General features: G+C 41.9%; 1 pseudogene; it reads left to right on the top strand.

Annotated features, from left to right (window-relative positions):
• The first annotated feature begins 11,065 nt into the window (after positions 1-11,065).
• LOC150077629 (phosphopantothenoylcysteine decarboxylase pseudogene) lies at positions 11,066-24,950 on the top strand (annotated as a pseudogene).
• Positions 24,951-25,290: the final 340 nt, after the last annotated feature.

Genomic DNA, 25,290 nt, shown 5'->3' with positions numbered 1-25,290 from the left:
TGAAAAAAGCCCTTTAAAGTTCCCCGCGTCGTCGACGGGTTTCCAACCCGGGCTTTTTCCACCCGGTGTGGAGAGGACGGTGACGATACCACTTTGCTACCCGCGCGGAGTCTAATGTTGCACAATATGCTACAAGGAGATTCCCAAAAGCACACTGGGAAACACGTGCGCCTACTTTCGCTAGCCATTCGCACACATGGCGGCATTGCATGCATCACCGTGCTTCCAGCTGCATGCCGAATGAAAAGCGGCACCGTCTAAATGAGCCCTTACGATGACCATTTCACGCACGAAGGGTTGCCATTCCGCTCCACTTGTAGATCGATTTGGGACATTGGCAGGATCTCTTCGAGTTTGCAGCGGAGTGAAAACGAAAGCTGCAATGAAAATAAAGCAAATGTGATAAATGAAGAACTAGCGCAGTCCCTATACCGCAGATCCAGTGACGAGATGGATGAACGAGGCAACGACGGTAACGACATCTGCGCACCCCATTCCACCTCAAACGAAAATCGCACTATCGCTAAAGTGCAGCATAACTGCGCATGCTGAAAGAGCGCCGAGTTTTATGGTTTGTACCAAAAAGCGAACAAAACCGAAAGAAGATTAACGCCAGTTCCAACCCAAACTTCCAGAGAGGCATTTGAAACAGAGGTTATTTCTTGGATGAAAGAAAGCAAGTGGCAGGTCACCTTGAATCCATCGCGGTTGAAATGGGTGAAGGTTCAGACTCGTGGTCGAATCTTTATATCTCGACTGGAACCGACTACTAAACCAGACAGCATTAAGGCCATGTTTACAGAAGTACATGGGATGAATATTGATGTGAGACAGAGAAGAACCAGGTATCAAACCTACGCCTCTTTCATCCTTACTTGCCACCCAGAGAAGGTGAGCTTCGTACTGGATCCAAGGCTATGGCCCCCTGGAACCCTCGTCAAACCCTTCCTAGATCAGAAGCCAAGAACCGCAATAAACCACCGACATCAACATCAAACGCAATAGCAATTAAAGCTACCAAGCTCCCAAGCCAACAAAACGCATGAGAAATCAAATAACTTCACTGAGAACAAACTTACCATAGGAAACAAACTGTCCACATATCATTCAATCCAACTCTCAGCAGATTATAATGACAATCCCCAGGGCTCCAGACCTGTAAGGAATATCCCTGTACACATCGCAATGCACAGTAGACCAGTGCGAAGCTTAAAAAGAGACTTGCCACCTGTACGAACTCCAGATTATAATGTCAATCCCCAGGGCTCCAGACCTGTAAAGAGTATCACTGTACACATCGCAATGCACAGTAGACCAGTGCGAAGCTTAAAAAGAAACTTGCCACCTGTACGAACTCCAGTTACTATGGCTACCACCATTCGAATTGTCTATCAAAATGCAAGGAGTATTTGTAACAAGCTAGACACTGTCGAACAGCTTCTCCTCTCTAAAATCTTTGATATTCTCTGCATTGACGAAACGTGGCTTGGAAACGGGCGGGACTCCCTTGCCTGTGCTCCTCAGGCTGGGTACCAGATGCTCAGTTCCTCCAGAGAGGATCGTAGAGGGGGGGTAGTCGCAATATTCTATAATACCACTATCTTCTCATTGGCACATTCTGTGGTAACCAAATCCCTTGCATTTGAAGCTGCTATGGTATCCCTCAAGCTCAATGCCAACCTGTTAGACATAGCAACAGTATACATTCCACCTGGCCCAAGAGTGACATCATTGAAGATGTGATCCACTGGCTGGTAAATCACCTCCATGCCTCTGCTCAGCACATTATTTGTGGAGACTTCAATCTTCCACCTACTCTCACACATCTTAGTAGGAAACTCATTAGAAGTATGAATTCATTGGGTATCGGCCTACTTAATTGCCACCCCACGAGAGGATCTAATCTCTTGGATCTAATATTCTCCTCAGCACCATGCGACCTCGAAGACAGTCCTCAAAACCTATTTCAATCCGATCACGAACCCATTGCCTTACTCCTGCACTTAGCCGCACCTAACTTTGATATCCAAGGCCCAAAAAAGAAAAAAGACATCACAGCACCCAAATTCATTGATCCACCACGATGTCTCGAAGCTGCATCCTCGATACCTTGGGAGGCTCTCAATAATTGTGATCTCGAGCTAGTTGTGGACCTCATAACCAGATGGATTCGAACCATTGCAAGTTATGGTGCTACAAAGACTGTCTGCATCACTCCCTGTTCGAGACCTTGGTGGACACCAGCATTGAACAATAGCTTTCAAGAAAAACAAAATCTGCATAAGAGATGGAAAGAATCAGGCGCTATACAAGATCGTATTTCCTTCTCCAGAGCCCGGGCAGTTTTCAACCGTCAGAAAATATTTGCAATTAAAAAGCATGTAAATTCAACCCTACGAAAAGGCAAATCGTTTTATGACTCTCAGCACACAGGAATTCCTAAGACACTGGACCTTGAACTGTGGATGGACCAAGTTGCACGGTTCTCAAACACTGTGGCCCCGATGTATCTAGGCAACTTACCCATCAACAACGTCCTACTGATATGCTCGCCACCGTTCGCATCACCAGGAAGCAGTTTATAACTGCTATAAATGGATTGCCACCCACTGCAACTGCAGGCCCCGATCTTGTGCCACAATTCATGATTAAATGTCTTAGCTCGTTTATTATCGATTCGCTACTATCAATTTTTAACCGTGTATTAACGCAGCACTACTTTCTCCCTCTCTGGAACAGATATGCTGTGAGGCCCACCCTAAATGCCAATCTACAACCCTCATTAAACAGTTCAGGCCAATCTCTCATTCTTCCAGCCTCTTGAAGCTCATGGAGAAGACATTAATTATTTCCACCATCACCAATCAAATCATGCCTCACAAACCCCCACAGATTCACTATGGCATCCCAGGTAGATCCACAGTCACCAATTTAACATCGATAACCAACACCATTCTCAGTGCACTAGAAGCTAAAGCAGAGCTTTCTGTCACCTACATCGACCTGGAAGCTGCTTTCGACTCCATCAGTATCCCCTCACTTGCTCATCTCCTGGAAAACTACTTCTACATAAAAGGTGACATGTTGTGGTTTATCACAGCCCTGCTCTCTGACAGAACCATTCTTCTTAAAGCGTATCGACACACAATCTGGAGAAAGATCACTGCGGGAGTTCCCCAAGGCGGAGTTCTCTCCGGAGCATTATTCACCGCAGTTATTCTTCCGTTTGTGCAACAGAGAGAAGACATACTCTGCTATGCCGATGATATTAAGATATTTACTCAGATTAACCCCGGCGAACATCTCTCAAACATCAATAAAAAGATCTGTGCAAAGTTACATAACTTAGGATCCTATCTCCATCAATTTGGCCTCCTCATTAACCCTGCCAAATCAGCACAAATTGTCTTTTTTCTGAAGCGCCAACCCACTGAAATCCAAGCCTCTCTAGACGGCATTCCCTTCCCAGTGGTCAAGATGCATACAGACTTGGGAGTCCTCTTCGACTATAAACTGAGCTTCAACCCCCACATTGACAAGCTCACAGCAAAATTCTGTCAAATGCGCTGGACCACAAAACAACAACTGCTCCACGTTAGGGATCTGGATGTGACTCGTCGGTACGTATACACCTCAGTATACGCCGTCGTACTGTATGCCTCGGAAATTTGGGGGTCCGCGGCCCCTACCAACATCAAGCGCGTGTACTCCGCCGAATACTGGCTCCTTCGTTGGATCACGCAAAAACATCGTCGTCCACCCCAGCAAAGGACAACTGCGATGGCGACGTCACTTCACTTTGCCCGACTTCCAGATCTTGTATTTGAAAAACGCCTCGTTCTCACTGTCAAGATGACAACCGGAATGGTCTCGGAGCCAAGCATCTGGGAACTGTGTGGCTGGAGGATCCCTCTACCCGGACTGAGGTCAGCTCCCACGCTCACAGCTGACTATAACAGACTATCGCTCAGTGTCCGCTTTCTCCCCAGGGAGATGCTCCCCACAATCCTTTCAATTGACGGCGACCTCTGTAGGTTTGTGAAGGATCGGAGGTACCGAAATCAGATTCTTAAGAGCCTGACCTTGGCCCGGCAAAGTTCACATTGATAAGGGCAGCATAATAATGCCCAATATATTGTAAATAATGTTCAAAGCACGATGTCTTTATGAATGTGTTGTGAATAAAGTGAAGAATATCTTTATGAATATAAATATAATATAAATATGAATGTATTTATGAATATCTTTATTATTTCATTGTAAATACAGTGAAAAGCATAAAATGTCCTGTAAATAATCTGACACTGATTCTATTTTATTGTTGGCTCTGGGGGATGAGCCCGAACTTCGATGTGGGCCCCTTTCCCCCAAGGCTGTTGTCCACCAACCAATGTAAAACCCCTGGCATTGCTGCTGTGAAGGGTCTATTGTATATATCATGTTTGTATACAATAAAGATTAAAGAAAGAAAGAAAGGTTCGAGGATGAAAAGTGGAAGATCATCTGGAATTCAGCCTCGCTGCGCACATTTTGAAGCGTGCTTGTTTTGAAAAAATGAACACAATCGACCGAAAAATAAAACAAAAAAATATATACATATACACGGGTATTCGATGTAACCCCTTGAAGGAAATGTTTAAAGAGTTACATATGAAAAGAGGAATACAGTTGATGAAATGGTTTCAGTGAATGCAGGATTAATAAATCGGATATGACAGATGCACCTAAAAGCGCAAAGCAGCATTAGAGGGTGCAACAGTACATGTAAGTTTGTATTAATATATCGAATAAAGTGTTCATAAATGGATGTGAAAGTTACACAAGGTGCCAGCAACTAGAAGGGAGTGGAAAGTAGAAAAAGAAGAGTAGTAGATTTGTGAACGGTGAAAGAATGTTAATATCCTAGAGGTTGTGATGAATTAAGAGATGAATTATGGGCTGGATTGCCAAGCCAATATAAATTGCGGGAACTGTAAAGTAAAATTAGTACAACAATATACTAATAAAATGAGAATAGAAATAAAACGAAAATGGTTTAGCTGTCATCAGATATGGGGGGAAAACATTTTTAGTAAATGGTCTAATAGAGGTAATGCAAAAATGCTTGATCCGATGTCAGCTGAAATAAATATTGATACATGAGCAGGTATTTCATCAGGGGACTACACATGACCACGTATCAGGAACTGCGTTTCTGTACTGGTCCACAGTAGTAGAGGAAAAGTGAAAGACCAAAAAGAAATGAAATTAGCGCTTTCTAAAGCAGTATGGTCAAGGTAGTCCCTCGTTATCACTGGAGTGTCTGCGTTTTATAGCTAGATTGAGATTAAATAATTTGTAAATACAGTGTTTGGTGTTAAGAGAACTATTTCTAAATAAAATTTTATCGAAGACTTTGTTGTTAAGATCACGTGGATTTGTGGATACTCATAAATGTTTTCCTAGTGAAGATAAGCACACACACACGTGTGTGCTTATCTTCAATGACAGCTAAGATTTTTTTGTGGCATTAGTGAAGTTGTGATGTTGGAAGTGCAATAGTTCTAATTCGGCGTCGTTGTTTTTTCCAATAGTTAGGTTTTTACTTTTTGATGTAATTTTTTTTTTTTTTTTTTATGAAATCCCCAAACACAAAAGGTATCAAAACCTACAGTACCGTGCGTGGGTTGAAGGAGAAGTATGGGGAGAGGGGGACGCCGGAAACTTTGCTCTAGAGACTAAACATGGGTTTCGCCACTTCAAGCCTCCAATAAGCGAGGTGGTGGTATTGCACCGGTTGACGAGGGTCATCTACCACCTGTAGATTTTCTTATGTTCAAGGAGTTAGATGTCTGTCCTACATAACTGATATTGCAAAGTGTACAGGCAAGTAGATAGATGACGTTTGTATTTTTGCAAAAGGGTGGAGTCTGCGTTTTGGTTGATTTGAGGGTTACCCGTAGCAGGACAGGTTAGACAACGTTTGTCGTGGCATTTGGAAAAAGACAAGGTCTGATTTGGAATATGTTTATTCATTTATATATATATCGGGGAACAGTTCTCAAAAAATCCGAGCGAATTTTGCGGCGTTTAGATTTGAAACAGTTCCGGTGACAGTTCCTTAATAAACTTCTTTATTGCTGCTAAGTGCAGTAGATGTACTAGAAACTGACGCATAGAGGGTGATTGTATATCGGAGAAAAGAAGGCGAACCCCAGCTGCACAACTTGCCAGTGTCTGCGAGAGGAACTGTGTGGAGAGCTTTCCATTGCGAATTGCGTTTTCAGTTTGTTTTCTTTCTTCGTTTCCTCCTCCTCCTCATTATCGGTATTGAGAATAAAGTGAGTTTCTGAGATCTCTGAGGAATTCCACCTGAGGACCTGCAGTCTGCGCTTGACATCAGACGTCCGTGGTAACTTCCCCCTCCCCCCCTTCGACTCTCGCGCATTGTTACTATTTACATCTTACATGAGCCGGCATTCCCTCGTATCCACAACTCCGGTACTTCGGGGCCTGTTTGAGGCGTCACCACGTGGGAATAACGAATGCAGCGAAGCGCCAGTTCATTCCGCAATCTCCTCACGTGCGGGAACGTCACTCTACGTGTCATCGTCGCTGCCACCCAGACAGCGGTACAGTGTGAGAAGACTGATTTGCCCATAAAACGACCACACAAGAACAGGGCATATTCCGGGTCCCCCTCGTGCCTCCCCCATCTCCTCTTCCTCCTTGCGTTCTCTACTCATGCGCCAAACTAACTGCGTCCAAACTTTATTGCCAAATATTTCCGCTCCTCTCGTTTCGGCCATCGTAAGCGCACCTTCGTATCCTTCGCCCAAGTTTAAATCCGAAAACATCATCGCGCGTTGCCTGCCTCTGCGGGGCCACTTTAAAGCCAGAAACGTTCTCAATTTTAAACTTAAGCGAAGGATACGAAACTAAACTCGCGATATTTGGCCGAAATGAGAGGACTGCGGTGAATTGTCACGTGCAGTTTCAACAACTTTTCGATTTACAAAATTTCGAGGTGTATTCACGGAACTCGGGCCCTTCAAAATGCCGCGTTTACATTATTTTATTTTAATTTAAAATAAAATTGTTAAAAAGCGAGAGGCGCCTCATCTTAAGGGGGGAACTGACGAAAGAGGTGAAGTTGCAGTGAATTAGCAATCGAGAGGAAAAGCGATTCAGAGAATAAATAAGTAAAATAAAACGGGGGGGGGGGGAGAGAAAGAGACAAAGCACGAGCCACTACTGAGTCTAGTGAAATTTGCTAATAAATATTTCTACGTTAAAAGTTTCGCATCGATATTGGAAAAATGAAGGTAACAGTACTGAACACTGTTAATCTTCAGTCAGAGAGAGAGAGAGAGAGAGATCTTCGGCCGGAGGACTGAAATTGAAAACAATGGCAGGTTTTTTTTTTTATGCGCGACCACCTGATGACGAACGGCAAGTGTTGCGGGGAAGTTAAAAGAAGAACTGAAAGTGCAACAAGAAGGCGATGAATGGCATTGGAAGGTACAACAGCATAGCGGCATAGTATTTAGGGTTGTCTGCGTGGTTGGCACAGTGGTATCGTCCTCCCCACACCGGATGGAAAAGGTCGCGGTTCGAATCCCGTCGATTACGCGAGGATCTTTAATAGGCTTTTTTCACTCCGTGGCTGAGTTAGTCGGTCTCAGGAGTAGATAGCGAGGTTTTCCCTCCAGAAACTGCGGTTTTTCGTCCAGCAAAACAGACAAATCGACCGCAGAACACGCGCAATTAACAGACATAAGACACACAACACGGCAGATGAATTTCATTATTCGGGTGGCCTGAAAATAATAGTTTAGCTTTTTTTTTTTAGTATCTAGGGTCAGGCGTCGCCGATGGTTTCCCACATATGATGGAATGCAGAATTACTGAAAAAGTCAGAAAAAAGTGCAATGTCTGGTTTATGTAGCATTGCGTTTTTTTCTGTTGTGTCTCTGTAGATTGATATTATTGTGAGAAGATAGTGAAGGTAGGTTAGACTGACCTACCTTCACTATCTTCCCATGAGGGAAAGATTTAGGTGGGCCACCCAAACAAGGCGAAGCAGGGGGGGGGGGAAGTCACAGGAGCAGGTGCCTCTGTGTGATCGCCGGAACGCCAGAAAGCTAAGCACTCTGAAAATCATGCACTCAGAAGACTGCCAGCAAATCCCGCACTCAGAGAAGTACCACCAGCAAAACCCGCACTCAAAAGAGTGCCAGCAGATCCCGCATCAAAGCAGAAAATCCTACCCTTATTTGAGTTCGCATAGTCTTCTTGTAAAATATCTTACTGATCGGGTAGAATTATCCTATTCCGGTGTGATTCTATTCCTGCCCATGCGTTTCTCTAAGTGCAATGAGTTGGGTTTTCTTTAGAGCAAAGACTTCTTGTGCAAAGTTTATTAGAGCTTTATAGGAATCCTCGTTTTGGAGAAGGAGAGACTCTTGATTCCATAGATTTCAACGAATTTCAGTAAGGAATTTAAGCCGACAGTTGTCATAGGTTGGATACTCATAAACAAGATGATTCCAGGACTTCTCTTCACCACAATGGCAAAGCGGGTCTTTTTTTCCCTTCTGGTGCTGTCAATATCTGTTTATGAGGGTCCATGGCCTGTGATTCTGAAGGTAACATGAAAGCCAGGTGTAAACCAAATCTATACATAGACAGAAGCATCTGGTAATGTCGCCTTTTATAGTAGCTTCCCAAGAGTATCCACATGCTCAGCAAATGATCTGTGATTCGCCTTCTTTCTTGTCATACAACTTAGCCTAGCTAAGTTGTGAGACAGAGAGTTGAGGATTCGACAGAGTTGATGTGGTCTAAGAGTCGGTCGCCCTAATCTCTGGGGATAACGAATTTCAGTAAGAAATTTAAGCCGACAGTTGACATAGGACCTTTATGTAAGGGAAAGGGGATAGTAATAAATACACCAGCCGCCGTTGCAGATGAACTCAACAGTTATTTTGCATCGATATTTACAAATGAAAAGCCTTTTGTGGCAAAGGGAAATTGTGGGAGCGAAGTTAAAAAATATGTAATTAATGATATTGAAATTTCGCAAGATTATTTAATGAAAAAACTTTCGAGCCTACAGACCAGTAAGGCTCCTGGAGTTGATGGAATATACCCTATAATCTTAAGAGAGGCGGCAAGCGAGTGCATTGAACCATTGAGGCTAATTATGCGAGCATCATTAGACTCTGGGGAGATTCCCTTGGATTGGAAAAGTGCAAATGTATCTCCCATACATAAGGGTGGCTCTAAAAGTGAAGTTGGAAATTATCGACCTGTCAGTCTGACTTCAGTAGTAGGGAAAATCATGGAGGCAATGATCAAGGGTGGAATTCAGGATCATTTGGATCGAATTGAAATTCTCAAGGATACTCAGCATGGTTTCGTAAAGGGAAAATCATGTTTAACAAATCTGGTTCGCTATTTCGAAAGGGTCACTCACGAGCTGGATTTAGGGAATAATTTCGACATTGTTTATTTAGATTTCAGCAAAGCTTTTGACTCAGTCCCACATGAGCGGTTGCTTTATAAGCTGGAACAGGTTGGAATCACTGGGAAAATCCTTAGATGGATAGAAGGATGGCTTCAGGGCAGGAGGCAGAGGGTTGTGATAAATGGCTATTCCTCAGATTGGGTTGATGTAAGAAGTGGGGTTCCCCAAGGATCAGTATTAGGACCACTGTTGTTTTTAATTTTCATAAACGACATTGATGAAGGGATAGCGGGCGTGATGTCTAAATTTGCAGATGATGTTAAAATTGGGAGAGTAGTTAATGATCACTGTCAAGCTGAGCTTCTTCAGAGAGACCTAGATAGACTTCAGGAATGGTCAGAAAAATGGCAGCTGTGCTTTAATCCAACAAAGTGTAAGGTATTACACCTGGGAAACAGTAATCCCAAAAAAACTTATTCACTTGGTGGAGTTCAACTAAAGCCAGTACTGGAGGAAAGGGACTTGGGTGTTACGATACGGTCAGACATGAAATTCTCTGAGCATTGTAAACAGGTTGCAAGGAAGGCCCATGGTGTCCTATCAATGATCTATCGAACTTTTGCAAGTAGAGATAGGGACGTGATAATCCCATTATATAAGGCTTATGTTAGACCACACTTGGAATACTGTGTTCAAGTATGGAGACCGCACCTGAAGAAAGACATCGAGCTTCTTGAAAGGGTGCAAAGAAGGGTAACTCGCCTGGTGAGATCGGCAAAAGGGCGTCCTTATGAAGAAAGACTTCGAATATGTGGGTTGCAGAGTTTGGAAACTAGACACCTTAGAGGAGATTTGATTGAGGTGTTTAAGAATCTGAGAGGCATCAGTAAAATGAATGAGGACAAAATTTTCAAGATTATAAATGATGCTAGAAGTAGGGGACATAAATTCAAGTTACGGGGGGAAATGTTTAGATTGGACTGCAGGAAGTTTTATTTTAGCCAGCGAGTTATAAATTACTGGAATAAGTTGCCTTCATGGGTGGTAGAGGCCGACAGTTTGGGGAAATTCAAAGGTCATCTGGATAGTACTTTCGGGTAAGGGAAGCACATAGGATGATAGGTTTAATTTCCTTTTTATTTATTTTTTATTTTATTAATTATTATTATTTAGTTATTTATTTTTTTGTTTTTATCATTGTTTTGTTCGGATTTATTTTTTTTAATTTTTTTTTTTTTTTTTTTTTTTGGCTGGTGCAGCATAAGCCATAGGCTTTCTTGCACCATGCGGCCGTTACTAATACTAATACTAATACTAATAGGTTGCACACTCATAAATCAGATGATTCCAGGACTTCTCAGAAGATCAAATCATGGCATTATTTGACGTAGTGTCCCTTTTTACATCCATCCCAGTCAAGCTTGCCATCACATGTGCCAAGAAACTCTTCGATAGCGACCAGACCCTTAGCAGCAGGACCAAACAAACAGATGATATTTCCACCACCTTCAGACTGTGCTTAACTGGTGGCGCAATTATGCTCAACAACTACATTTACCAACAGGTGCACGGCACAGCCATGGGTTCCCAGTTAGTTCAGTAACGGCAAACATCGCGATGGAAGAATTGGAGTGTCGTGCATTTACAAGTGTACCAGATTTCATTGCCATTTGGTGTCGCTACGTGGATGATATGTTTGTAGTTATCCACAGAGATTTGGGTGACCGACTCTTAGACCACCTCAACTCTCTGTCGCTTTTCATAAAATTCACCATCGAACTAGAGTCGGACAATACCCTACCATACTTAGACACCCTTGTCTGACATGAGGGCTCGTGCTTGAAGACAACAGTCTACCGAAAACCAATGTGTGCCAATTTACCAACTATCTATCAGCACACACACACACATGCGCGCATAGCCATCTTCTTGGCATTGAGCGGACCTTGTTAACTGGTGCCTGGACCCATTCTAGTTCTAGATGAGAGAAGCACCGAGATTGCTAGAGTCAAAACAGATCTTGCGAGGTGTGGCTATCCCACCAGTACCCTAGACAGGTGTGACCTGCAGGCGCATGACCACATAATGACCAACAGGAACATTCAAAGTAATGATTCCACCGCGAACACCTTTATCCCATACTACCCAAACCTATCACAGCAGGTTTCTAAGGTCCTGAAATCTCATGGGATAAAGTGCGTACAGCTCCCGGGCAGGAAATTGCGATCCCTCATCTCTTGCGTGAAAACACCGGTTCCCACCTTACTACAAGGTGAACTAGTCTATCGCAATTCTTGCTGTGACTGCACTGACTGCTACATTGGAGAAACTGGAAGAAGGTTTGGAAAACATATCTCAGAACACGAAAGAGACATCCGCTTAGCAGACATATCACACTTGGTCATTGCTGACCACTCTGGTCAACTCGACACGACACTAACGTATACTGCGTTGTCATGGTTATCGATCGGTCCCGCCATTACCGACGCCACGCCTGGTTGGAGTCGTAGCAAATCACATGCTCTAATATTTCGGTCAACAGAAGCAGTGGATGTAGTGTCCCCTATTATTGAAGCAACCATTCTCATGACTGACAAATGTTCGCAATGTTCGCATACGTCACAATCACAGAACATACTATGCTTTCTGTCCTCTCTTTTGCATAACAGAGTTATAAAGCTTCATACAGGCGATCGCACCCTTTCTGGATCCGTCACCGCAGGAGTCCCACAAGGAGGGGTCCTTTCGGGCATTCTGTTTTCATCTATTATATTCTCACTGGTTGCACATTCCCGATGTCTACTGAGCTATGCGGATGATATCAAGATACTCACTCCCATCATCCCCGGTCAAGACCTAGATCTGGTAAAAGCGGAAATTAACAACACTCTCACTGCAGTCACATCTTATTTCTGCCAGTTTGGGCTCAAGATCAATCCTGCTAAGTCCGAATTCATGGTGTATTCATTGAAGCAAACTCCTTCTTCTCTCCAGCCTTCGGTCGGCAACACCCTCATCCCAATTGTGTCCAGCCATCATGATCTGGGCGTTGTATTCGACTCCAAACTTCGATTCAACGCCCACATAGACATGCTCCTCACACGTGCTTCAAGACTCCGGTGGATTGCAAAACAGCATCTCCTTCATATCAGAGATAAAAAGACAACCGTGAGGTATATAAGAACAGTTATCTTTCCACCTTTACTCTATGCTGCTGAAATTTGGGCGTCAGCGGCACCGTCAATAAAGAAACCACTCTTTGCCACAGAATTCTGGCTCCTAAAGTAGGCCAACAGGAAGCACAACCTTCCAGCTCTGATTCGTACCACGCAGCTTGCCAACTCTCTCGGGATTCCACGGCTTCCCACCTTAGTCGACGACCAACGCCCCCTAGCAACAGTCAAGATGATAACAGGCATAATGGCAATACCTTCATTCTGGGATACCTGTGGCTGGAGGATCCCCCCTGCTGGCCTTAGGGCCAATCCCGAGCTCTACTCGCATTCAGCACGACTCCATCTCTCGGACAGGTTCCTCCCTCAGCAGATGTTCAAGCAAACTCAGGCACTTGACGCCGACCTGAACAAATTCGCTGTTGACCGGACTTACCGGAAAAAAAATGATGACCAGTAGGGCTAATCAGCAATGACTGACGTGTACCTTGCATCTGTTCCTGTCTGATTGAGCTGGTGCTCTTATCTCGATGTTAAGCCAGCTCAATCAGATTTAACTCTCGTAAGGACTTCTCTCCTTTGTATTATAATGTTTTCTTTGTAAAATTACCTTTTTGTAAATAATTGTTCAATTTTCCCGGAAGTTTCGAGAGGCTGTAAACCCCTGGCTTTATGGCCGTGAAGGGTAATAAAGATTATCTCTCTCTCTCTCTCGCTCAGGCTTCAACATGAAACAGTTAACTATTACATCACGCAGTTTACTGTGCACTACCGCCCTTATGTTGGACGTTACCAAACTGTCAGTTTGACTGATGAAGGTTCCCATAATAACCGAAAGCGTTTGTACTGTATGTATTTAACATATCGGTTGTACAATTTAACATTAAACTTGTCATTTGTTTTATTTTATTTTGTCTTCCGTTTCGCTCTGTGCTACATAATAACTTGCCTTAATGAAACCAGAGCGCACACGCCTCTTTAGCTAAGTAAATAAATAATATCAGTGTTAAGTCCATACTCAACATTCAACAGTCTAATTATGAGATTATGAGATTAGCTTAATTCCGAATTGAGCTTGAACTTCGTAAGTTGAAGTTATTATTATTATTATTATTATTATTATCCGTTTATTTCCATAAGGAACCACCCCGGGACGGCAAAGTGCCAGGAGGGTGCTAAGTACATATCAGGGTACGAGATACTACGTGCAGTGGGTTACATATACTGAACACGTAGTCTCGTCCCGAAATATTATATACACATTTTATGTTTAATATATATACACATTGATGATTCTGTACATACATTATACAACTGATATATTTACAATTCACTAATAATTCCATCTATAAATTACATATTTACATAACTGTTACAGAAGGTATATTTTTACAGTCAACAAATTATTGTTCTGAAAGCAGAAAGTTTCTCTTTTACTCTAAATTCTTTGGTACTTTGCAGCCGATTCATATTTCGGTAAGTCTGTACGAATCCTGGAAGATCTCTTTCCGGTATGTTGCATCCTCACACAGTTTTTCGGCATCTATGTGTAGTGAGTTAAATATTTTCGCTGCATTTGATGGGAAGAATCTTTGCAGGCTACTAAGATTGTTCAGGACTGGACGGAGTGGATTATTTACTTCCCCGCAACGTCTAGCAGTGGCACGCGGTTTGACTAGAATATTATCCAGGACTGGAGCATCCACTCTGCCTGTGAGCATTTGTGCGAGAGTGTGTATGTTCCTGTTAATTGTCCGCTGCATCCAGGGTGTGATGTTAAGGTTTGAGTATAGAATGGCCCTTGAGATAGTAAAAGGGTGGCCAGCAATTCTGTTAAGCCATCGCAAGAACCAGTACTCGATCCCAAGGACGGACTTGTAATGTGAATCTGGAGCTGAAGACCAGATTTGCGAGGCATACATTGCAATTGGCAGGACACACATTAAAATGTACTTGGTCGCTAGCTGAGGATCCCTAATTCCTACCAGTTCCTGTCTAGTAGCCCATAAAGCGGCGAATATTTTTGTCTTCATATGGGCGAAGTGTTGAGCAAAGGTGAGTCTGTCATCCCACTTAAGACCCAGGTCCAGGTGAGAGTGCACTTTTACCACATTAGACCCGTTCACAGAGATCGAGATGTCATTTTTATTCTGCTTGCAAGTTATGGTCATTTGGGCAGACTTCTGCGCATTAATACGGAGCCCGATGCAATCCAGGTAGCTCTCAAATTCTCTGATTGTGCTATTTGCCATCTGACAAATACCTTCTGCCGATTCATGGTCTTTGGAAGTGATGAAGAATTTTACATCGTCAGCATATGTTATAAAATTGTAGTACCGTGCAAGAAACGGCTCCAGGGCGGCCGCGAAAAGAGTAGCCGAAAGAACTCCCCCTTGTGGCACTCCTCGCGAGATGGTAAAGCAAGATTGTAGCTTTTGGTGCTTAACAATAAGTTTTCTATGTTCTAGCAGGCTGGTTATTATAGTTAACAAATTTCCTCTTACATTAAAATAATTCTTTAAAATCGCAATGAGCGCTGGAATTGAGACGTTGTCGTAGGCTGCGGAGATATCCAAAAAATAATATCAATTTGTTTTTACTCATTTATTGCTCTCTGCACGCGAAAAAGGGTTTCCAGTAAGTTTGTTATTGTTGATCTACCCGAAATAACTGAGTGCAAATGTGGTGGTCTATGGCTGAAGCAGTGTTGATTGATGGTGGGAAGCAGTGCTTTTTCGAATACCTTCTGTAGGGTGCAGCTGACAGAAATTGGTCTGTAATCCTTAGCCAATTTTGGGTGTTTAATCTTTGGTATTGGGGTTACAATGTAATTTTTCCAGGCTTGCGGGAAAGCTCCTGACCTGATGATTTCCTGATAGATGTGCAGTAATAGATCTATTATAAATGGGCTACTTATCTTAAGGATGAACATTGGAAATTTGTCTGGTCCAACAGTGGCCTTATTGGGCAGATCGTTGATTGCTTTCATTACGCTCTCTTTGGTGATTTGTATTTCACTCAAAGGAGGTCTTGTTGGTTCCTCTATTGCCGAATGGTTTCGCTTGTTTAAATCTTTCAGGAATTCAAAAATTTTGTTACCATTATCAGTGTTCTCAATTTGATTCAGTCCATGCAGGTTACTAAAAGTGTTATTAGCCCATTCCTTGAAAATGCATTCGGTCATATTCTCTGTGCTATTTCTATTGCTAGTAATTCTTTTTGCTCTTTTTAGTTTATTATGAACAACACTGCAGTGTGCCTGTCTTTTTGCTTTGATGAAATGTGCTCTTTCTTTCTTATACCGAATGTGATCGGCAGGATGACCCGTTCTTTGCCATTTTCTATACAGTTTTTGCTTCCTGAGGAAACTTGCTTTCAGTTGTGGGTTAAACCATTCTTTTGTTCTCTCAGATATTTTGATTTCTTTTGCTGCTCCTTCCAATGCTGTTTGGTATAGCTTTTTAGTAATCATTTCTAAAGCTTCGTCTACTGGCTTTTCTTGCAGGTCATTCCAGTTGTAACTAGTCAGGTGACTGAGAATGACCTCTGATTTAATATACTTCACGGAGAAAAGATACTTCCTTTGCTTTTCCCAGTTCGTGTGGTTACCCTGCATGTATTTGTGTATCTTCAGTGCTGCTTCTATTTCAATGGGATTGTGGTCCGACTTAAATTTTATGCAGTTTTGCGCTAGCCTTATGTCTAAGGAACTATGATACAACAGGTCAAGTTGCTGCATTCCCCTTGTCACTGGTGTCGGAAGCTGCGTTAAGTGCAATGCACCCAATGTAGCATCCAGCTCTTTCTTGGCCTCCCTGTGTTTCGGAAGAGGCAAATTAAAATCTCCCGCTATTATTGTGTCGACTGATGGCTTTAGATTTGCAGCAAGCCAAGCATAGAGTTCGTTTCTTGTTTCCTTTGAGTGCTCAGGTGGGAGGTATATGATGCATAACTGTATTTTCACGTGCTCTTTTGAAAAGGTAACGCAAATCCCTTCAAAATTATTTGAATTGGTTTTTCGTTCTCTTATAGGCTGGTATTTATTTTGGTAGCAAATTATAACTCCCCCTCCTCGCCTATCTGTTCTTCCGGTTCCCACACATTTGCAGTTTGCTGCCGCAGTTAGCCGATCTAACTGTTTTCCATTTCCCAACCAGGTTTCGATTAGGCAAATGAAATCCAGGTCCTCGTACATCATCATCGTTTGTAGGGTGTGGAGCTTATTTGAAATGCTCCTCACGTTTTGTACAAACAGGTGGATGTGATGTTCTGCATTCCCAGCTGGGGGTAGTTTTCTTGATTGCTATTGAGCCCGATTCCTTGCATCATTTTTAACCAGTGGTCTGGCCCATCTGTCTCTGTAGGGCTTGACTAAGGTACCTACTGGCCAGGCGCTTACGTCTTGTAGGCGAGTTGCTTTATCTGGTGGACAAGAGATTATAAAGGAGGAGTAAGCTGGGTGTCGTGTTTTCACCTGCTTTACTTCCACAGTTATCCCATGTTCGCCCTCACACATGGCTTTAATGTTTCTGGGCTGTGTTGTGGGTCCCAGCCTTGATACAAAAATTTGCTCTCTGGTTGCAACGGAAGTAATGTACATTTCAGCAAACCGTTTGTTTGTTTCAGGTGTGTTACAGGAAGACACGTTAATACTTTCTCTGTGAACTGGATTACGTCGTCGGCTGTCCTCAGCGAGAGTAGGCATGAAATTTTGGGATGGGCGGGTTTTTTTACCCTCAAAAGTGTTATGCTTTTTAGGTAGCATAGTGATGTGCGCATAAGTGTGTGGGTTTGCAGGAACATGATTTGAGGGGGAAGATGTAACTCTGGAGTTCGTACTCTTGGAATACATGCATGCTCCAATCATTTCAGTTGATTCCTGTTGTCCTAATATTTCTGAGGCTTCTTTATTTTGGTTTCGACTTTTCCTAGTGGAATGTGTGGAGCCATTTCCTTGTGCTGCCTCTAAAGTTTCACTGGGTTTGGTGCTATTGCTTGCGAGGTCCTGCTGCAAACAGACAGTTCGCGGCTGGGCTTGAGATTCACATATTATTTGGCTGTCTTGTAGTTTTGCAATTCTTTCTGATATGTTTTCCTCCGAATTCAATTCTTTTCTTGTCTTCTGTTTGTGATTTTCAATGCTTTCTGTCCTCCTGTACAATCCATGCATATCACTTCTACTTTTCTTTGGGTAGCTCTGCCTCGCATAGCAAGTTTCGTCGGTTACGGGAGCCGTTGAGCCACCTTGTGCAACGAGGACGGATTCAAAGCATCCTAGCTTTTCCTCCAGTCGTTTAAGGGTGTGCAATATTTTACTGTTTTGTTCTTTGAGAAGAAAATTCTCTTCCTGCAGTTCCTGTAGCATTTTATGTACAGGGATGAAATTGCTCGCGAGGTTTTCAGCGTATTCCACAGCCTGCATCGAAAAGGGGCTGATGCAGTCTGCAAGGATATCCTTTAATTCCGTACGCGAGACATATTCTTTACGGTTCTCTTCCTGCCTTTCATCCGGGCTATGATTGCTCCTCTTTCTAGCGAAACCCCCTTCAGAGTGCTCGCAGTCTTCCGGGCAAATATCGCATCCCAAGGTTTCAAAAATTGATCCTTCAGGATGGCCCAAGATGCCATTTCCAAGGTCAGTCTGCGAGAGGATTTCTCTCGTTGCTTGTTCAAGGTCATTAATCTGTTCTGTGCATGAATCTTCACAAATGACTTCATTAGGTAATTCTTCATTATTTTTCCCTGTTTGTTGCCTACAGGCGTTACATTCAAACTTGCGTTTTCTAGTTTTGTTTAATTTCTTAATATCTACAGAAGTACAATCAGGCTTATTGCAATAGTTTTTGTGACAAGTAACGCATTTAATTATGAAGTCATCATTGGTCAGACATATGCAGCAAGTAAGCGGCACGGCTGATGCGCTGAAATCTGTCATTCTGAAATGCAAATGGGGGCTGGAATTTCAGTAATTTCGAGGCAGGTAGTCTTTAGTACAACAAGATAGGGCACTTCTATCGTTCGATGACTAGCCTATGAAATATGCAGGTGGAAATGGGGGAGGTTTTAATCCCTAACTTTGTCACCGCTTGACCTTGTTCAGAGCTTAAGTGCCGTATTGCCTTAAGCAGAATATTGCTATGTTCCGCTGCACTGAATCGCTATAAAACAACCGTTCCTTTCAACTATTACGCGAAGTATGAATGCTTAAAATCAAGATTAGACATATTACCTGTTCAGGATTCCATTAGTAGACACTATATCCAGATTCCACTTCTCATAAGCTCTCTGTCAATATGCAGTTCATTTATCTTGTTATATTGTGAGGTGAGGTGTAAGTCAAACATTATTTCTACAACACGCGATTTAGTGAAATTTGATTCGATCATGGCCTCCATGCTTCCCCATGGAGTAAATAAACTTCAGCAATTTAGTTTTTCACAATTCTCTCTCTCCAAGAAAAAATTGCGATTAAAAAAGAAGGCCCCCGCACACCAAAGATGCAAATTTGTCAGCGGGGAATAATAAGAAATATATTCGCAGTTTTAAAACTGAATGGTACTAAAGGAAAGGTTGGCTTTGTGGTTATGAAGTTAAAAATGCATCGTTTTGTTTTCCACGTTTACTGGAGGTGACTTGGCGTGGACAAAAAGTGGCTTTAAAAACATAAACAGAATGAAAGAAAAAACTCTAAAACACGAGAGTTCGAAGAAACATATTGATAATGTGATTTCACTATCGCTTTTAGGAAGCTTAAATATTAAAGGACAGCTTAGTGAGGCCTACAGACTTTCTATCTGCAAACATAACAGAAAAGTTACAAAGAATCGTGAGGTATTATCTAAAATAATAGACCGCTTTAAATTTTGTGGACAGTTTGAAATTCCTTTACGTGGACATGACGAAAAAGACGATTCTAAAAATCCAGGAGTATTCGGAGGATTAATAAATTTCGCCTGTACATTAGATTCCAATTTAAAGAACAATTTAGAAAGTAATGCGGAATTTAAAGGCATTTCAAAAACTATTCGGAATGATATTCTTCATTGTTTGTTGCAAATATGCCGGGGTGGAATAAAAAGAGAAATTAAAAAAGCTTCACTGTAGCTGTCACTGCTGATGAAACAACAGATGTTTCAGAACACATAAATGGTAATTGTTCTGAGATATGAACTGAACTGAATGGAGACATTATTGAGCCTTTTTTTGGGGGGTTTTCACTCCAGAAAACCAAATGGCAGACAGAATGAACACAAGACAGGACAAATGGTTTTCACCAACAAGGTATTAAAGAACCACATATCAATACGCGTAAATGGCAGCGTGGTCAAAAACGTCAGGACACATATTGATCTTAATCTGAAATGGGACGAAAACCTAAACTTCACACCCATTTCGGACATGTAAAGAAGAAAACTTACGCAGCGCTATGGACCTCCAGACAAGAACTGGTAGGTATCAGGAACCCTGACCGTGTAGAACAATATATTTTAAGATGCGTCATCCCCATCCCTCTCTACGCATCTCAGATTTGGTCTTCTACCCCAGATGCTACCATCGAGGCTTTCCTGGGTTTAAAGTACTGGATGCTGAGGTGGTTAAATAGGATCGCTACGGAACCATTTACAATCTTTTTTTTTTTTTTTTTTTATGAGAACCCCAAACACGAGAGGTATTATAACCTATAGTACTTAGTACCGTGCTTGGGTTGGAGGTTGAGAAGACGAAAGAGATATTTGTTGATATTGGACTTGAACTTCTGTAGATTGTAATTTTCAGGAAATACATATAAAGGAAGGTTGTTCCAGAAAACGGCAGTTGAATGAATAAACGAGGAAGATGAAAAGTTGGTTCTGTGGGTTTGACGTTGGACAGTAAATGGATGTTGGCGGCACGTGTTCGGACTGTTTTGAAAGAGAGAGCGGGAATTATAGAAGCCAATTCAGAAGAACAGTGCCCTTGGAAGTATCTGTAGAAGAAGAGTGCAGCAGAAACAGTGCGTCTATGAGACAGCGAGTGGAGAGACTCTGTTAGAGATAAATCATTAATTAACCTAACTGCACTCTTCTGAATGGAATCAAGAAGCCGGAGAGAGGTTTTGGGGGCACCACCCCAGATGTGGGAATAATATTCCATGGTAGAGGGCGGATTTGCGATTTATACAGAGTGAGCAGCTGTTTGGAAGAAAAGTAACGGTGAGAGCGAAAGAGAAAACCAAGTTTTTTTGATGCAGAGGAAGAAATATTTGTAATGTGCTTGTGCCAAGAGAGATTAGAAGTCAGGGTAATCCCCAAAAGAGATATATCATTTTGCCTAGAAATCGGAGTGTCACTAAAGATAAGCATAGGAGCAGAAGAATCCTTTTTGCGAGATATAAGACAAGATTGAGTTTTAGAAGGGTTGAAATCAACTAAGTTGTCTTTGCCCCACTGGAGAATTACCTGAAGATCGGCATTTAAGGAATTGGCAGCAGATTTTCGAGAATTTGAAACTGATTGAGCTGGACAAGGTTTCTCAAAATGGAAAGTTGAATGCAATGTGCTATCATCGGCAAAACTATGGATAAGATTTCCAGTCAATGGAAGAAGGTCATTGATATACAAGAGGAAAAGAGTGGGGGAAAGAACTGAACCTTGGGGGACACCGGCATTAGTGGAGAAGTTAGAAGACAGAGAGCCATCTACCATCACCCTCAGTGAGCGATCAGAGAGAAAACTGGATAACCAATTACTAAAAACAGTTGGAAAACCATAAGATGGAAGCTTGTTTAGAAGACCTTTATGCCAAACACGATCAAAAGCCTTTGAGATGTCAAGAGCAACTCCTTGTGTTTCACCGCACCTTTCCATTGAATTAGTCCATAAATGGGTAACATAAGCCAGAATATCACCAGTGGATCGACACTGACGGAATCCATACTGGCGATCGTTGATCAGACGGAAGGTTTCTAGGTAGTTTAAGAGTTGGCGGTTAATTGATTTCTCCATTACTTTAGAAAGAGTAGAAGTAATTGCAATGGGACGATAATTGGATGGGAGGGATTTGTCACCCTTTTTAGGAACTGGCTGGATATGAGCAAATTTCCAAGCAGAAGGAAAAACACCTTTGGAATAAGAAAGTGAAAAAAGGCGGCAAAGAATAGGAGTAAGTTCAGGAGCAGAGGTTTTGAGAACAAGTGGAGAAATACCATCAGGACCTGGAGCTTTCTTAGCATCAAGATTCATCAAAATCCTTCTGATATCCTTTTGACGGAAGACCACAGGAGGCATTGAATGGAGCGTGTTAGGAATGGTGGGAGGTGTTTTACCAAGATCATTAATACATGAGCTCAAAGAAAAATGGGATGCTAGCAAGTCAGCTTTATCCTTGGCTGAAGTGACAACAGAATCATCTGGTTTGGACAGAGGTGGGAGCAGAGATGGGCAAAAGTTGCGGCCAATAGCTTTGGCAAGAGACCAGAATGCTCGGCTACCATTAGGGCAAGAAGCAAGTTTTCTATTCTTAGCCTGTTCAAACTCTAGTTTGGACTGGTTAATAACTGCTTTACAATTGTTGCGAGCTTTGGTGTAGGCAGAAAATGAAACTGAAGAATTAGAAGCAAGCCAATTACGATATGCAACGTTCTTCTCTTGGACAGCCTTAGCACATTTATTGGAAAACCAAGGTTTAGATAAAGGACGAGATTTTAAAGTGGAGTGTGGGATAAAGGATTCCATTCCTGCAAGAATAATTTCACTGACACGATCTGAGCAAACGTTGACATCAGAAGTTTTGAAACAGTAATCAGACCAAGGAAAAGAAGAAAAGAAGTCTCGCAAGTCATCCCATTTTGCATTCTTGTAAGACCAAACAACATGAGGTTCGGAATAGCCATGAGATAAAGGTTCCATTGGAGAAGACACAATCACCAAGTTGTGATCTGAAGTGCCTAAAGGACCTCTCACTTCAACCGTGTACTTAGAAGGGTTGTTTGTGAGAAAAAGATCAAGCGTATTGGCTGTATGATTAGGATTGTCCGGTATTCTGTGCATGGTCATTAGTAATTGGAAAAGCCTCAGCATCTCTACCAGCTGGGTCGGTGTGACTAGAAAACGGAAGCCAGCTGGAGTTGTGAACGTTAAAATCACCAAGGAAAATTACCTCACTGTTAGGGAAAGTTGGACTGGAGAAAGTCAAGTTGCAAAGAGAGGAAGTCAAAGAGCTCCAAGTGATTAGTGGAGTTGGGAGAACGGTAGAGACAACAGATGAATTTTACACAATGAGGTAGAGAGATTTTAAGCCAGAGAAGATCAAAGAGAGGAGATTCCAAATTGCCAAGTCTCTGACAGGGAATATCAGAACGGACATATGCACAAGTACCACCCTTGAGGCGAAAGGAATCATACAGCAAATAATTTGGACATCTGAGATGAGCAGTAATTGAATCAACTGATAACTGAGATTCAGTCAGAAAACGTACATGGGGTTTGGAAGACTGCAAGTGGAAATGGACATCGTTGAGATTAGAATTGAGACCACGTATATTTGTGAAATGAATTAGGAAGTCCTTGGGAGGTTTAGATCTTTTTGCAGATAAGCTTGCTCTATTAGTTTGACAATTCATGGTGTATTCAATAGTAAGAAAACGTGGGTGGGACATGCTGTATGAAGTAATGAAATGTTTGGATATGGCGTACATGTGGTAAGAATATACCCAGATCCTTGACATAACGTGGCCTCGACAATGCTCCCCGCATACACACTACTCGGACTCCCTCCAGTGACTATCTGGCAGAGTAGAGGTAGCAAGATTATACACTAGCTGATCCGGAAGCCTCCTAGAGAGTAACCAATAGGTTCGGTCCGGTGTACTAACTAGCGGCCGGCCTGCGAAAACCGTTTTAGAGCTGTACCCTCGAAATGTAAGGAATATTGGATCTCGCCACGACATTCATCCTAACACATCATCTGAAGACATATTTTATATGCGAACTTGGATGTCACGCCTTGGTCTCACATAATTGTCACCAAGAACATTCTCACGCTTGCAAAACTGCTGACTGGGAGACTCGACTCGCCGAAAACTGACTACCTGCTGACTCGGCCCCGCATGACCCAAAAGTGGGCGAATAGGACACCATCTGGGGTCAGCTGGAGAGCTTTCGGTGATTTTTACCTTTTAACACCATTAAGATGCACAACGATCTTCAAGCAGACCCAGAAAGGCTTTGCATAGAGAAGAGGTCCAGGACTGAAATGTTTCAAAATGCATTACTCCACCTATAAATGTTGAGTGATACCCACAGATGAATGAAAACAAAAGAGAATGCCGGAAATGAAGAATGAACTAGTCGAGACTGTGTTTGCTCCACACTGGTGCTCCTGTTATGTTTACATTGGACGTCTTATCTTTCTGTTATCTCGCTATAAATAGCGTGTAGATGTGAACATTCTCTAATTCCTTGTAAAATAGCAAATTATGCTAGTGCTCTCTTTCTATCTGCCTGTCATGTAAAATAAGGCAATGATATGTATATTATAATTAATTAGACAATGTCTAATATAATTAATTAGACAATATATATACAGTATATATATATATATATATATACATGTATAATATAATTAATTAGACAATATATATATATATATATATATATAATTAATTAGACAATTTAGAAAATGTATAATTTGTATAATTTATTAAGACAATGATATCTATAAATTATAAATGGATAATTATGTATATAACTTATGTTTGTATATATAAATGTGCACCCCCTGGTTGATAGCCGTAAGCGGGTGTCTCTTAGGAGAAAATAAAGATGATGATAATAATAATAATAATATAGAAGTGCATTCTAGAAAAGTTAGACAATCCTCGAAGGGATTATGTCTAATTTTTCCTTTGGAAGAAGTTCAGTCCATTGTTTCAGTGTACGAAGATAAAGATGAGTGCCAGTGTTGGAAGCAAATAAGTGACCCAGTTTTACATATTGAACTTAGCTGGTGGGCGGATTTATTTATTTTAGCTTCATTAGATGCAAAGATAGCAAATGGCTTATGTGATAATCTCTTGACTCCTATTGTGAGGGCATGGGATATTCAAAAACCCTTTTCTCTTTTGTCCAGCTATGAACACACTAATGTGGAATCACCCACTTACAGAAGAACATATAGAAAAACTCAAAGCATTTCATTATATAGAAATTCCTTGCGTAATAAAGAAACTAGCTCGCGGTGACTACGGTAATGGTGCAATGGCTGAAGTTTCAACCGTAGCAAGAAGAGTGGTCGGAGAAGTGGACTCTTATTTATCCAAGGAGATTAAACGAAATACTAATAGCAAATAGTTTTATTTGTTAGTCTAAGAAAATGTTTTGTGTGACATTCACATTGCAGAATCATTAATTTATATGCACACTGGGTGGTTATAATCGAAGTATACCCCTTTGGCTGCCTGTGTTCCAATAAATGACACTAGGGTGCATTTGGCACTGCACCATGCATGCAACCACATGTACTGACGCGGTGCAATTTATTTGATCCAGTTAATATCGTATGAGGAAGCTAAAATTTTCCTCATAAAAGCTGTTTGTATGTCCGGTCCTCACACAATAGATGCATTCTTGAAAAAGTAAGTTTGTTTAAGTTGAAATCACGTTGGTCAGACAATTTTTCATAAGAAATAAC

This window comes from Mastigoproctus giganteus, chromosome 12, assembly GCF_048544385.1.
Source record: "Mastigoproctus giganteus isolate SK-2022 chromosome 12, ASM4854438v1, whole genome shotgun sequence".
In the NCBI taxonomy this organism is placed as follows: domain Eukaryota; kingdom Metazoa; phylum Arthropoda; class Arachnida; order Uropygi; family Thelyphonidae; genus Mastigoproctus; species Mastigoproctus giganteus.
The sequence above is the reverse complement of the archived record's forward strand: the minus strand, read 5'-3'. Positions and strand labels throughout refer to the sequence as shown.